We start from the raw sequence: 13,900 nt of genomic DNA on the forward strand, positions 1-13,900 counted from the left end.
AATATGCACCCTTTAGGAGTAAATAAGGATGCAAATGTGTAACTTTACAGGGTGCCACCACAGTGACAGCTTCTGTAGCCTACCTTTTTTGTAAGAGTGCTTGTGTTCATCATAATCATCATCTAAAATATTATTATAAAGAGTGGACTGACGAAAGGTGTATCTCATTCCTCCATGTCTTGCCTAGTTTAGTCTCTAAAGGACACTGTTTCTCCAGATTTTTGTTATCTAGCTTGTCTCTAACCTGCTTGTGTGTCCACATGATGGCGTTTCAGGAAAGTACAGTAATAGTTACAGTACAGAATAATGATACTGGCCGCTCCCAGTTCAGAATGAATATCAGAGGACGCCACCTTCTGGCTGAAAAACCAATTAAAAGCTTGATTGGTCACGTGGACAGTTCTCCTCAATCTCTAGCATTTTGCAGTTCAATAAATTAAGCTAATATGCTATTATATACACAAGATATAGTAAACTCTTTAACATGATCATAGTTTAGATGCTATAACTTGTTACCATTTCTACAAGTTTTTTCACTACATTTAATCAACATTTTGATATATCTCTAGGTAATTTCAATAGTGTTGTGATAAATTATATTTTATTGAAATTATGATTTATTATATAGCTACAATTAATAAAACGCTCCACGATTTATTGTCATGTTACACTGCAGGACATGTTAAGGTATCAAGCTATTCTGACACTTTGTCAAGTAAAGTTTTTAACTATACATAATACATGCATTAATGTTGATAATTTGTGGTGTTTCTTGAGAAATGTTGGTGTACACTTTATTTTAACCCTTAAATGCATGAATGTTTCGCCAGTCATTATTGCATATCCGGGTATTTAGCAACCCAGACTTTTCCAGCACAGATGGATCTCTACTGCTGCAATATAAAAAAAACTCTCTTAATATTTTAAGAACAATTACAGAAGAATAAAATTAAATATTCCATTACCTTTTGAAACTTAAAAGGGTTCAATTTGAGAAGATGATTTTACCATAGCTGTCATCATCAGGCTGTCATCATCAGAGCGTACTTCCACAGTAGCTACATCGAGCATCTGGCTCATGTTCACAATCTCAAACATATTCTCAAAACTATTGTTTTCAATGACTTCATATTCAATATTTTGATCACTGGCAGCTTATTTACCACATCCAGCATCAGAAGGCAGTGACATTTATATTTCATTGACTATAGTAATTGCTCTGCAGTAAATCCATTCAAACCAGTTGAATTTTTGCTGATGATATTCGTTTGTTTAATACCTGCGGTAATTTTGAGTGAAACATCAGGTCATTATTGTGTATCAAACAGTGCCACTTCGAGGAATAAAGATGCATTGCATGTATTGAGTCATCAGATATGTAAATATAATCATGCAGGAAAAAATACTTACACATTTACACACATCGGGTCTCTAGCGACCCTGTACACTTTAAAAAAAAAATTAATCAGAAAACAGGCATTATTTTATAATTGACTTTTTTTTTTTTTTTATATATATATATATATATATATATTGATTAGAATGAATAGAATGAGGAATACTAAGAAAGTTGATGTCTAACTTTAAAAAAATGTAGAGAATGACGTCCCGGGTCGCTAAAGACCCAAGATATGCATTTAAGGGTTAAGGTGTCCTTGTACTGAGTTATCTTCATTAAAGTCTCAGGTTACATATGTAACCATGGTTCCCCGAAGGGAAAGAGACGGTGTGTCGAAAGCTTTGGGAACGCCCGGGCGAGACACCGTACTGAAGCATGTGTGAAATCAGTTCAATAGCGAAGCGAGACGTCACGAGCGGGGTGACGTGAGCAACCAGGAAGCATAAAGCCGCATCCGGCAAGTGCACATGTTAGCTTCTGCGGGAGCGAGCGCCTGCAGGGATGCAGGGAGTATGGAAAGGAGACGCAGTGTCTCGTTCACTTCGGGGAACCATGGTTACATAAGTAACCTGAGATGTTCCCCTTCAGGAACTCAAGCTGCGTCTAACGCTTTGGGAACGAGAAAAGCCACTGTGCCATACAAGCAAGTCCCTGTCCGGTGTGTATCTAGCGAGCACATCAAGACGAGAGGACTTGGAACCCTGGGGTAGATGTCAGGTCCATACTGTAGAACCTGATTAATGTGTGCGGAGAAGACCAGCCCGCTGCAGTACAAACATCTTGGAGGCCCACGCCTACTGATAAGGCCTTGGAGGCCGCCATACTCTGGGTCGAGTGTGTCTCGACCACCCACCCGACTCATGGTTTGCTTGGTCGCTGGAACCACTTTCTTAGGTGGACCGAAGCAAATGAACAACTGCTCTGCTTTAAGCCACTGGGCAGCTCTGTGAACATGAGTGGACACAGCAGATTGAGTCTTTCCTGGCCTGCTTCCTGGAAGGAGTGGAGGGGGATAACCCTGCGGAGTGGAGGGGGATAACCCTGCGGAGAAATGCTCCCGCAGAAACTCCAAAACTGAACCATCCGGGCAGTTAACTGGGTCTAGCAGCGCGGTTCAATAGACGCAGATCTATGATTGGACGCAATCCTTCTTCGGAACGATGAAGTAACGGCTGCAGAACCCTGATTCTCTCTCGAGTGAGGAGGAACACGTTCTATGGCCTCCTTCCTCAAGAGATTTTCTACTTCTTGTTCCAATACCAGAGCCTGCTCCGGGCCCACTAATGTAGGAATAACCCCGTTGAAGTGAGGTGGATGAGAACCAAACTGAATTCTGTAACCTCTCTACAGTACGCAGGACCCATAGTGAGACATTTGGAAGAAGTTTCCACGCTGTCAGAAATTCTACTAAGGAAACCAGTCTCTCGAGACTCTGGTGTTACTAGAAGAGCGAATTCGATGCCCTGAAGCGGTTGACTGGCAGGGAACGACCGACCCGACAGCTCTAGCGCCCTCCTCTGAGGGGACGAGCTTTCCCTTGCCGTATCGTAAGTGGGCGGCAGCTGAAAAATTCGCTCGTCGGAGCTCACTGAGCCCAGAAGCACCGGGGGTGGCAGGGGTATCAGTGCAGCCCCCTGAGGGAACTGAGGAGGATCGGGCCCCGTATACTGAGGTGTGTACCTCTCCTCCCCAGGGTGGGCTACCCTCAGGGTCCTGACGGTGGTGTTGTCAGGACCGCTTGGCCGAGGACCTCTTAGACAGAATAACGGTCCGCAGATCCATTTTCTGCTTCGAGGCCCCCGGCCGACGCTCTGTTTCTGGGTCTGGCAGTATGAGGAGCTGGATGACTGGAACTGTTCCTGCTCAGCAGTCCTAAAGACCTGGGAATGGCGAGGGAGAAAGTGCTGGAATACCACTGCCTGCTTCTTCGCCTCCTGAAACCTCTTGAAGATGAAGAGGCTAGAGGGCGATAGCGGGGCATCCAGCAGGAAGTCTTTATCCTGTAACTCAGACAGATTCAACCACAGGTGTCGCTCCGTGGCCACAAGCGCTGCCATGGAACTTTTCCTTGATGGCAGGAAGCAGCAGATCTGTGGCCCGACGTAGTTCAGCGACCACGTCAGATTCCTCTTCCCCCCCTATCATCCAGGTCTTTTAGCAGGTTGACCTGGTACACCTGCAACACCGACATTAGTGTGCAGACACGCTGCCTGACCTGCCGCCATATAAGCTTTCCCACCCATGTTAGATGTCAGCTTTACTGGCCTGGTGGGAAGCTTCGGGGCCTTCAGGGATGTTGCTGAGGACAGGGATCTGAGAGATAGCTCGCGAGTGTCTGCTCCACCGCTGGCATAGTTCCATATCCCTTCTCATTCAACCCCATGATGTTAGCATAATTAGACACAGTGGCGCTGAAGAGTCGGGACGAATATGGCTTCTCCCACGATCTCGTGACCTCAGTATGGAGATTGGGGGAAAAATGGAAAGCCGTGAAGGTTGTGATCTAGCTTTCAGTAAGTGCTCGTCCAATTTGCTCTTAGGATGAGCGTCCTATTTCTCGGCTAGCCATTCGATGTTCTGTTTGGCTACAGCACGAGTCAGCTCCTCATAAGCAAGGGACTGTGGCGGCGAGTCCACATTCTCCTCCAAGTCGACGCTCATCACATCAACCTCCTCAGAGGAAGATAGATGAAACGTCTGGCCCTCTCTCTGGGGGGAAGAAACCGTGGGGCGGGCTTCCGATCCCTGAGAGGGGGCGGGTGAAGACTGAGATAAGGACAAGCCCGTCTCGGATCCCTCCATTTAATCCACTTGCAATCCCCACAACAACAGCCGCTGCTGTGCCTCAACAGCAGCGGGGCCGGACCCAGCGGGACCGCGAACCTGGCTGCTTTCATCTAAGACAACCAGGCGGGAGCGGAGCACACGGAGCAGGAGAAGCTTGCAATCATGACAGGCAGCCCCCTCGAGAGCTGCCCAAACAGACGACGCACAACTCATGATGTTAAACGCCGTCCGCTCGCCACATTCTTTGATTTACACTTAGGCATTTTCTCACTTTCTAACAGAGTTTCACTGACTGACTGAGTGCTTTGCATACAGTCACACACACACCACAGACACGCTCGCTGAAGTGCAGAAGCTAACATGTGCGCTTGCCGGTTGCGGCTTTATGCTTCCTGGTTGCTCACGTCACCCCACTCGTGACATCTCGCTTCGCTATTGGACTGATTTCATACGTGTTTCAGTACGGTGTCTCGCCGGGGGCGTTCCCAAAGCGTTTGACGCAGCTCGAGTTCCTGAAGGGGAACTATATGTACGTACTATATGGTTAGGGTTAGGATTAGGGTTTGTGTTAGGGTTACTTGCATGTAATTATGCACAATTTATCGTTTGTAGCATTTGGACTAATCAGACACACATTTATTCATTATATTTAATGAATAAATAAGTCGTGGGGAAGTCGTGGCCTAATGGTTAGAGAGTCGGACTTGTAATCCAAAGGTTGCGGGTTCGAGTCCCCGGCCGGCAGGAATTGTAGGTGGGGGGAGTGAATGTCCAGCGCTCTCTCCACCCTCAATACCACGACTGAGGTGCCCTTGAGCAAGGCACCGAACCCCCCACTGCTCCGGGTGTGTGTTCACGGTGTGTGTGTGTGTGTGTGTGTGTTCACTGCTGTGTGTGTGCACGTTGGATGGGTTAAATGCAGAGCACGAATTCCGAGTATGGGTCACCATACTTGGCTGAATGTCACTTCACTTATCACTTATTCACTTATTAAACCGGCAAACCCTCTCACTGTGAGGGTCTATGGACCCTTCCCCCCGAAAGAGTACCCTAAAGGGCTCAGTTACCAGGGCAAGCATCTGATAACACTGTTTCATTGTTCAAAACTATGTGAGATGTGACGTGCCATAAGAACGGACCCTTCTGAAACCCACGCAATGCCCATACAAACAAAACTTCCCTCCTTGTCACTCATAGACCAACCATTCTACGGGCAAACATGCATCCCAGGACATTGTGTGTACGATTTTAACTATTAGTGTCTCTTGCATTGTATTTTGTTTTATGCATGCTTTATGAGTGAAGTACTAGTTAATGTAACCCCACCTATATCGTGTCTCCTACCAAATTAATGCTCATTTGATGGCGCACACTTTAGTGTACAACACCTCCTCATAGAATGCCACGTGTGTTTGTAATTTAATCAAAGTATAGACTGCCACAGCCATTCGAACCATGCTCTCAGACAAAGGGTCATAAAACCCCCCAATATTTCCAGCCTCCCGCTTGGAAATTCAGCCTTTCTCATTGGTCAAGCCCATCCTAAAAGGTGTGACTCTTCCCTGACTTTAAAGGGCTCACGCACAGGTCTGCCTCACTTCTTCTGCTAAATCTTCTAATTGACTCACAGAGCGCCTGATCCGGTGCTGACGCGCCGGGCAGGCCCCAACATAGAGCCGTGTGCGGTATCCCCAGCCTGGGGAGATGGCTCTTGACCACAAAGAGTCAGACTAATACCACTGGAGATCATCTTCACTCAACCCTGGAATTCACCATCATGAAAATGCCCTTGCTCAGACATTTCTCTCTCCCCGCTCAGTCTCTGCATCTTCATCTATGGATTGCGGCCTGCAGTTCCACTGTGGCCCACAGGGCCAACCGACCTCATTTTAAACCCGGCCATGTGCTTACTTAGGAGAGAGAGGACTCTCTCAACCCCAACAGAGTCAGGAACAACCTCGGAGTTTCAAGAGATTGCAACTTCGGCCATCGAATGGAACCATCCAGACCTTCTTCAGAAGCTTCACGGAACTCTCGTTCCACAGCCAAGTTCAAGGTTCCAAATGCAAGTATTTTTCCTTTCACCACACAGAGGTTTGTTGCCTCATTTCCCCTGTTTCTGTCCGGTTTCATTCATCCAGTCTCACTTACCATTCCCATGTACCATGTATGTGTGATGCTTGTGTGTGTGTTTGTGTGTATATACACTGAACAAAATTATAAACGCAACACTTTTGTTTTTGCCCCCATTTTTCATGAGCTGAACTCAAAGATCTAAGACTTTTTCTATGTACACAAAACGCATATTTCTCTCAAATATTGTTCACAAATCTGTCTAAATCTGTGTTAGTGAGCACTTCTCCTTTGCCGAGATAATCCATCCACCTCACAGGTGTGGCATATCAAGATACTGATTAGACAGCATGGTTATTGCACAGGTGTGCCTTAGGCTGGCCACAATAAAAGGCCACTCTAAAATGTGCAGTTTTATGACACAGCGCAATGTCACAGACGTCGCAAGTTTTGAGGGAGCGTGCAATTGGCATGCTGACTGCAGGAATGTCCACCAGAGCTGTTGCCCGTGAATTGAATGTTAATTTCGTGTACACAATTCCTGTACACAATTCCTGGAAGCTGAAAACATCCCAGTTCTTGCATGACCAGCATACTCACCGGACATGTCACTCATTGAGCACGTTTGGGATGCTCTGGATCGGCTTTACGGCAGCGTGTTCCAGTTCCTGCCAATATTCAGCAACTTCGCACAGCCATCGAAGAGGAGTGGACAACCTGATCAACTCTATGTGAAGGAGATGTGTTGCACTGCGTGAGGAAAATGGTGGTCACACCAGATACACCAGAAGGTCATTTATTTCAAATATCTTAAAGTACTTGCTCATTCGTTAGTTAGTCAGTTAGTTAACTCTGCTTTAAATGTGTTTTATTTTTACCAGCTTTTGGGTTCCTGAGAAGCAAAATGTTCAATGACACTCAGGAGATTGTCATTTCTGTATTTAACAGTTCATAATTAGTCCCGTCAATGTAATTTCATTATTTTACTTGAAATGGTGAATACATACATTCATAAATCAAAATTTTCTTTAAATTGATTAAACCAAATGGCAAAAATATAAGAGAAAAACTGCATGTAATTTTTCTTTTTGGACAGTAAAATTATACCCATTTAATTGTATTATATAAGTAGCTACATTTTATTCTATATTGTAGTGCCATTTATAGTATATTTTAATAAGCAGGCATCTGTTTTTCATTTTCTGCATGTCAACTATAGCTAGTGAAGAACAGTCAGGACCCCTGTGAGTCAGCAGACGTCAGCCGTTCCCTTCAGAGTCGCTATATTGATGCTCTCAGGAACCCCATTGCTTTCAATTAACCTTTCGCATTAGACCACTGACGCAAATTCAGACACGATGAGAGGAGATTTGAATGTCTCATCAAGGTTTGTTTGTAATAAAAAGCAATAAAATCCAACTGTAATGCTGATTAACCACTAAGTCCTATGGTAATGTCAAATTTGACATGTTTTGGAAATAACACAATTAAACAAGACTCTATTTGTGGTCTCAATTTGGTAGGCGATGCATGTAGGTAGTTATTTCGAGCTACTTTTAGGACTATGTTATTTTCTCTCTATTTGTCTCGTTCTCAGTGAGGTCTATTTATGTATTTGTACAGCTTGCCTTTTTTGTTCTTGGTCTTTTAATAGTGCCATAAATTGTGTTTGTACAGATAGTCCTGAAGCTGCAGTGACCAAAAAGCAGCAATTGAAAGGAGAGACTGTCACTTGAAGACTTCCTTCTACGATCTTCAAATGAGACTAAAATATCCTTTTGGAAATTTACTCCCAGATGGTCACTTGATTTATAGCAGCACACCTGCTGCACCTTCTGCTGATTTCTTTACTATAACTCTAAATCTAATGGCAGTGATTGGTTGATCAGAGCGTTCCAGGAATAACAAAGGATGTTGATTCAAGAACATGTTCTACTGGAGAGCCGCATGATGACCCTCATTCACCAGTCATTTGGAGCACAAGGCCTTTCTTAATTAATGTGTATTTGACCATGACACCTGATCTTTCAGTCATATTTACAGTGGGAAAAAAATTATTTGATCCCCTGCTGACTTTGTACGTTTGCCAGTATAAAAGACTTACCTGTATAAAAGACACTTGGCAGCCAGAAATCTTGCTGACTGATAGGGGATCAAATACTTATTTGACTCATTAAAATGCAAATCAATTTATAACTTTTTTGAAATGTGTGGATTTGTTGTTGTTGTTGTTATTCTGTCTCTCACTGTTCAAATAAACCTACCATTAAAATATAGACATAATTTCTTTGTCAGTGGGCAAACACACAAAATCAGCAGGGGTTCAAATAATTTTTGACTGTATTTTTGTACATTTTATTAAAACAGGAGCTGGTTTTCGTAAAAACAAACACGTTAAAAATATCCAGTGACATCAAATGTCTATAAATGAGAAATTGGAGGGACATAGATCATTTAAAGAAATATTAATTTGTTTAAATTAATTGTATGCTTAAGCTGTGTAGAGTTGTAATTTTGTATTTGCATATTTGCACAGGAAGTGAGGTAGAAAGCAGCAACAGGCTAGTGCAGAGGGATCCTGGAGCACATGCTGAAACATCAGAGAAAGTGCAGTCGTCAGCGTTACGTAACACTGAGTTAAGGACTCCTGCGGCCCCAGGGCTCTGTCAGATGCATCAGAAGAAGCCCTTACACAGTCAAATGCTCAACAAATGTATAATTAAGCTAAATATGAATAAATAAAGGATGCATAGGGCGCTAAAAAAGGAAACTATAACATTTAAAAAGTAAAACTTGATATATTCTGCCTTCTGCATTTCTTATTCACAGCATAATGAAATGTCATTTTGTTTTCAGTTCTCTTGGAAGGCACTTTTAGGCAAATATAGACACATAAACGAACAAGTTTATGTGTCTATATTTGTATTTCATATGAGTTTTGTTTGTGTCTAATAATAGGCATGTGATATATTTAATTAACTTCACTAAATAATATTTACCTCTTGCCTTTAAAAAAACCACAAGTCTGATGTAAGAAAAGGTTATAAAATGCTCATTAAATTCATTATTTATTAAACATTCTTTCAGCCTCTTCAATAAATCATAAACTCGCTCACAGTCTTATTTTTGAACGCCTGCTTAATTTCAGACTCTAGGTTTGTCCTCGTCAGAAACGTGAGGGCATCTGATCTCAGCTGACGTGGGAAGAGACTGGAGGTTTTGACGCTGATAGAAGCTGAAGCTGGAGACACATAAGAGGCTCTGAGAGTCCCTCACATGAAAGAGGAAAGTCACAGCTGTGTGAGCCCTATTTGTATTATTTAATCAGCCCACAAATCCTCAAGCTCTCGCTCTTTTCAATTCCTCTCTCTTTGCGGAAAAGGGCTTGAAATTTGGTTATAAAACGTTTTAAAAACCAGTTTTAAATCATACAGCACCTACAAGCTGAATATTAGATTATTTAATGTTATATTAATGCCATCATTTCACAATTAGATTTTCCATGAGGTTACATTACTCATCACTCATTTGTTAGGTGTCAACCATCTTGCATTATAAAGAAGTCAGCCAAACTCAAACTGTTCGATCTTTAGGGGCCGTTCACACAGAACGTCATTGCGTTTAAAAACATGAAAAGCTGAGCAGTGAAAAAAAAAAGGGTTTCGAGATGTGTTTTTCAAAAGCTGAAATTCCTAGAAATTGAACTTTTGAGTGCTGTGTCATGCGCAATAAACTGCAAAAGATATGAAAATATGACCATCTAGCATGTTTACATAGAAACACAAAGAAAAATCAGCTGTGTGGAAAGCAAAAACGCGTTCTGTGTGAACAGCCCCATAGAAAGTTAATTGGCTGTTAAACAATCAAAATACTGTTAGTTATAATAAAAAATTATATGTTTAGAATTTAAATTCATTCATATAACACTGACTCTGTCACTATCAAAACATTGCTCTATGTGTTCTGATTATCCCGACCAGCTTGAAGGCCTTTTGACACCATGATGGATATTGGAGGGAAAATTCGGTCATATAATCCACAAGTAATCTGCAAGACTCCAGTCCATCAATTCATATCTTGTAAAGCAAAAAGCTGTGTGTTTATATAAGGCAATTTTAACATCAAACTGTCACTTTTAGCTAAAATACTAGTCCACAATCCATAGAAATGCTTCCTTCAGTGAAAAAGTCTATCCCCTGTTTCTCTCACACATCAAAATCAACTGATATATTTATTTAAAATTATTTTAGGCTGTTTTGTCTTGTAAAAGGGGTTTGGTCTGTGCATATTTCTCTCCTGATCCAGATGATTTGACTTTTTCATTGGTGAAAACAATATGATTGGAGGACTCTTGAGTTACTTGTGGATTATTATGATGTTTTAATCAGCTGTTTGGACTCTCATTCTGACGGCACCCATTCACTGCAGAGGATCCATTGGTGAGCAAGTGATGGAATGCTAAATTTCTCCAAATCTGTTCTGATGAAGAAACAAACTAATTTACATATTGGATGAGCTGAGAGTGAGTACATTTTCAGCAAATTTTCATTTTTGGGTCAACTGTTTCTTTAAGAGAGTAAATATATATATATATATATATATATATATATACTCAGTACACAGTGAGACATCACAAATAACAGATCAGTGATTTTTATAGCTTTTTAAAATATTTATCGTTACAAATCAGAACTTGACTGATTATCAAAATAACTTCTGTGGCTTATCATCAAAATAAAGATTTTGAATACATATTTAGCATCATATATTTATTGAACAGACAACTGGGACATTAGTTTATGATCGCAAAATACAATAATTATGATAATTTAAAAATACATCCCTTTTGACAGGCCCCTTTCAAATGAATGTTTAAACACAATCAGTTCAGCAAGAAATGTTTGAGAATAGAAGGGCAATAATATCAAGGCTCTTTACAATGAAGCAGAATTTAGAAACATGAATTTCTTTCTATATTCTATAATCTAATTTCCTAGAGGAATTCCAACTCCCTACAACTGCAGAAGCACAGCAGTGGATAAAGTGGCAAAAATAATGATTATTTAACTGAAATTTCTATACCCAAACATGCACACAAACACAGTTCTCAGCTTTAATGTGTGCCCTCAGCCCAACCACTTGTCAAAGATTTATTTTCCCTTAGGTGGACACATTATGCAGCATTCCCAAATAGAAAGAGAGGCTTGGATGAAGATGATCCGAATTGACAACTTTGCTGAGAAGGGGCAACTATTTTTTTTTCCTTTTTGCAGGAGAAAGAGAGAAGAGAGATGAAGGAGACGGGAAAACCCCACACTTACTCAACCCTCTGAGGTAGAGTAACCTTAACAGGGATGCTCTTTGATTTACAGTGTAAGAAAGAACAAACCAAGGCAGAAGTTTCCATTTTTGGGGTATTACACTCAGTTCTATCATGCGATGTGTGAGTTTAGATCAAAGAGTTTTAGCAATCTAAGGCACCCAGCAAACAATATCAAACTTGTTTTCGTAAACATGACGTGACAAGCACTAAATGATGGGTTACTGATATTGTAATATGTAACTATGTGAAACTAGGACGTTAATACAATAAACATTTATGCATGATCTCCTGACATAGATTATATTTCCTATGTGCTAGTAGTAGCAACAACAAGCACATTTGACATTACTAAGTAAGTTGAGATGAGAAATGACAGGCCCACATGATCTCTATGCACATTTTATTCCACTTTGGATTTCCAAATCTTGATTAGGACATGAGTTTAGATTAGACAACAGTTGTGATGACAGTTCATGGCCAGTAAAAGGGAAAGCAGTGACTTTTGATTAATTGCTCTAAAATTGCAAATGCATACAATGTTAGAATAGTACAAGCATTGATGTTTACACATAGGTCAAGTTTAACTCAATTAAATATCCAGTTAAAAAAAAAATCAAGGTGTCTTAATGATGGATTTGTTTTAGAAACGCAGGTTTTCACTTCTCAAGACATTAATTCATGGTCTGGAGTGGTGTGGATTACTTGTGGATTATTGTGATGTTTTTATCAGCTGTTTGGACTTTTGTTCTGACGGCACCCATTCACTGTGAGCAAGTGATGTGATGCTACATTTCTTTAAATCTGTTCAGAAACAAACTCATCTTGGATGGCCTCAGGGTGAGTACATTTTCAGCAAATTTACATTTTTGGGAGAACTGTTAAGAGATCATGTTCAAATTGTCTCATTAACTATTTCAAAGATTTTATTAAGACATTACGAACAAAATTGGCAATATATTTGAGCACTGTCAATTTTTGAATGGTTGTTGGTTTCATTTTTTAAAAATTGGCTTGGCTTGCTTTTTTCAATTTATTTTAGAAGTTTTTATTCATTTAAATTTTAATCAAATATTACAAAAACAAACATTTTCTTCCTTTGGAATAACAGGATGAATTGTGCACTATAACACCAGGAATGTATTTTAGGAAAGTGAATAGGGTCTCTTCGGATTTCATGTTGACCTTAAGAGATAATCTGTGCACTCATGGTTACAGCCCTGAAGCTAATATTTTTCATCTAAAGTGCAACTGCAAGTACAATATAATCCTATATAATTATATAATCCAGTATAATTTAAAAAATGAGATGTTACAATAGCTATAATGCAAACAAATAATTATTCAGACAAACATGGTGATGGATTAAAATAATAGTGGATATAAATACAGAAAAGGGGAACATGTGGATAGATGAACAATACAGTTCAATGTGAGTTTGAGTGTTGAAAAAACGAAAAGCGAATAGACCTTAGTCAGGTGAGACACCATATGACACCATACTGAATTTTACATGGATGAAAACAAGTCTGTACAGGAATATACTTACAGCCTTTACAACAGCACAAACTTTATAAAGGTCCTCGACATGTGGACCTTTTCACAACTCACACTCAATTTTAAAACTATTTTGTCTTTGAGTTTCTGTTTGCTGAACGTTTTTTTCCAAAAATACTTTTCATCAGCGACCATGCATGTTGTTCAACAGCATTACAATTCACTGGGCACACAGTACTTCTATTCCTCACAGCCTGGTTTTCATAGATTGCTGAAGGGATGACATATTTTTGTAGGCCAAAACCTGTAAATTAAGTTTTTAGCACTTCCTGTTCCATGGTTCTAAAGAAGACAATATGTTTTTGTAAACAGGTTTTTGGTTAAATGTCTGAAATATGGTCTGTGGTTAAGATCATTTCACATTTTATTCTAAGACATAAACTACATCAGTAAAGCCCAAAGTACACTTCACTTTTTACGCGTATGCGAGGGACAGCGCACAGTGCACGTGACACGAATTGCGTCATCAGAACAGTACGTGCACCACCCCATTTTTGTAACCGTGCATACTTTGTAAGCTCAGGTCGCACATGTGCACTGAAATTATTTTGCAGTAATCGGTTTTTCCACATGGTGGCGACACTGTCCCGGGCCCGCGCCGAGACGGACAACGACAACAAAATAGCAGAGATTGCAACAACAAACGCTCGTGACAAGCGCTTGTGAGCGAGAGGGTATGAGACAGCTCAGCTTTGGTTTAAAAGATTTTAAAAAACGCTAGCGTACGCATACAAAAACGAAGTATACTTTTAAGGAAAATATTT

The sequence above is a fragment of the Barbus barbus genome (genome assembly GCF_936440315.1).
Source record: "Barbus barbus genome assembly, chromosome: 14".
Taxonomy (NCBI): domain Eukaryota; kingdom Metazoa; phylum Chordata; class Actinopteri; order Cypriniformes; family Cyprinidae; genus Barbus; species Barbus barbus.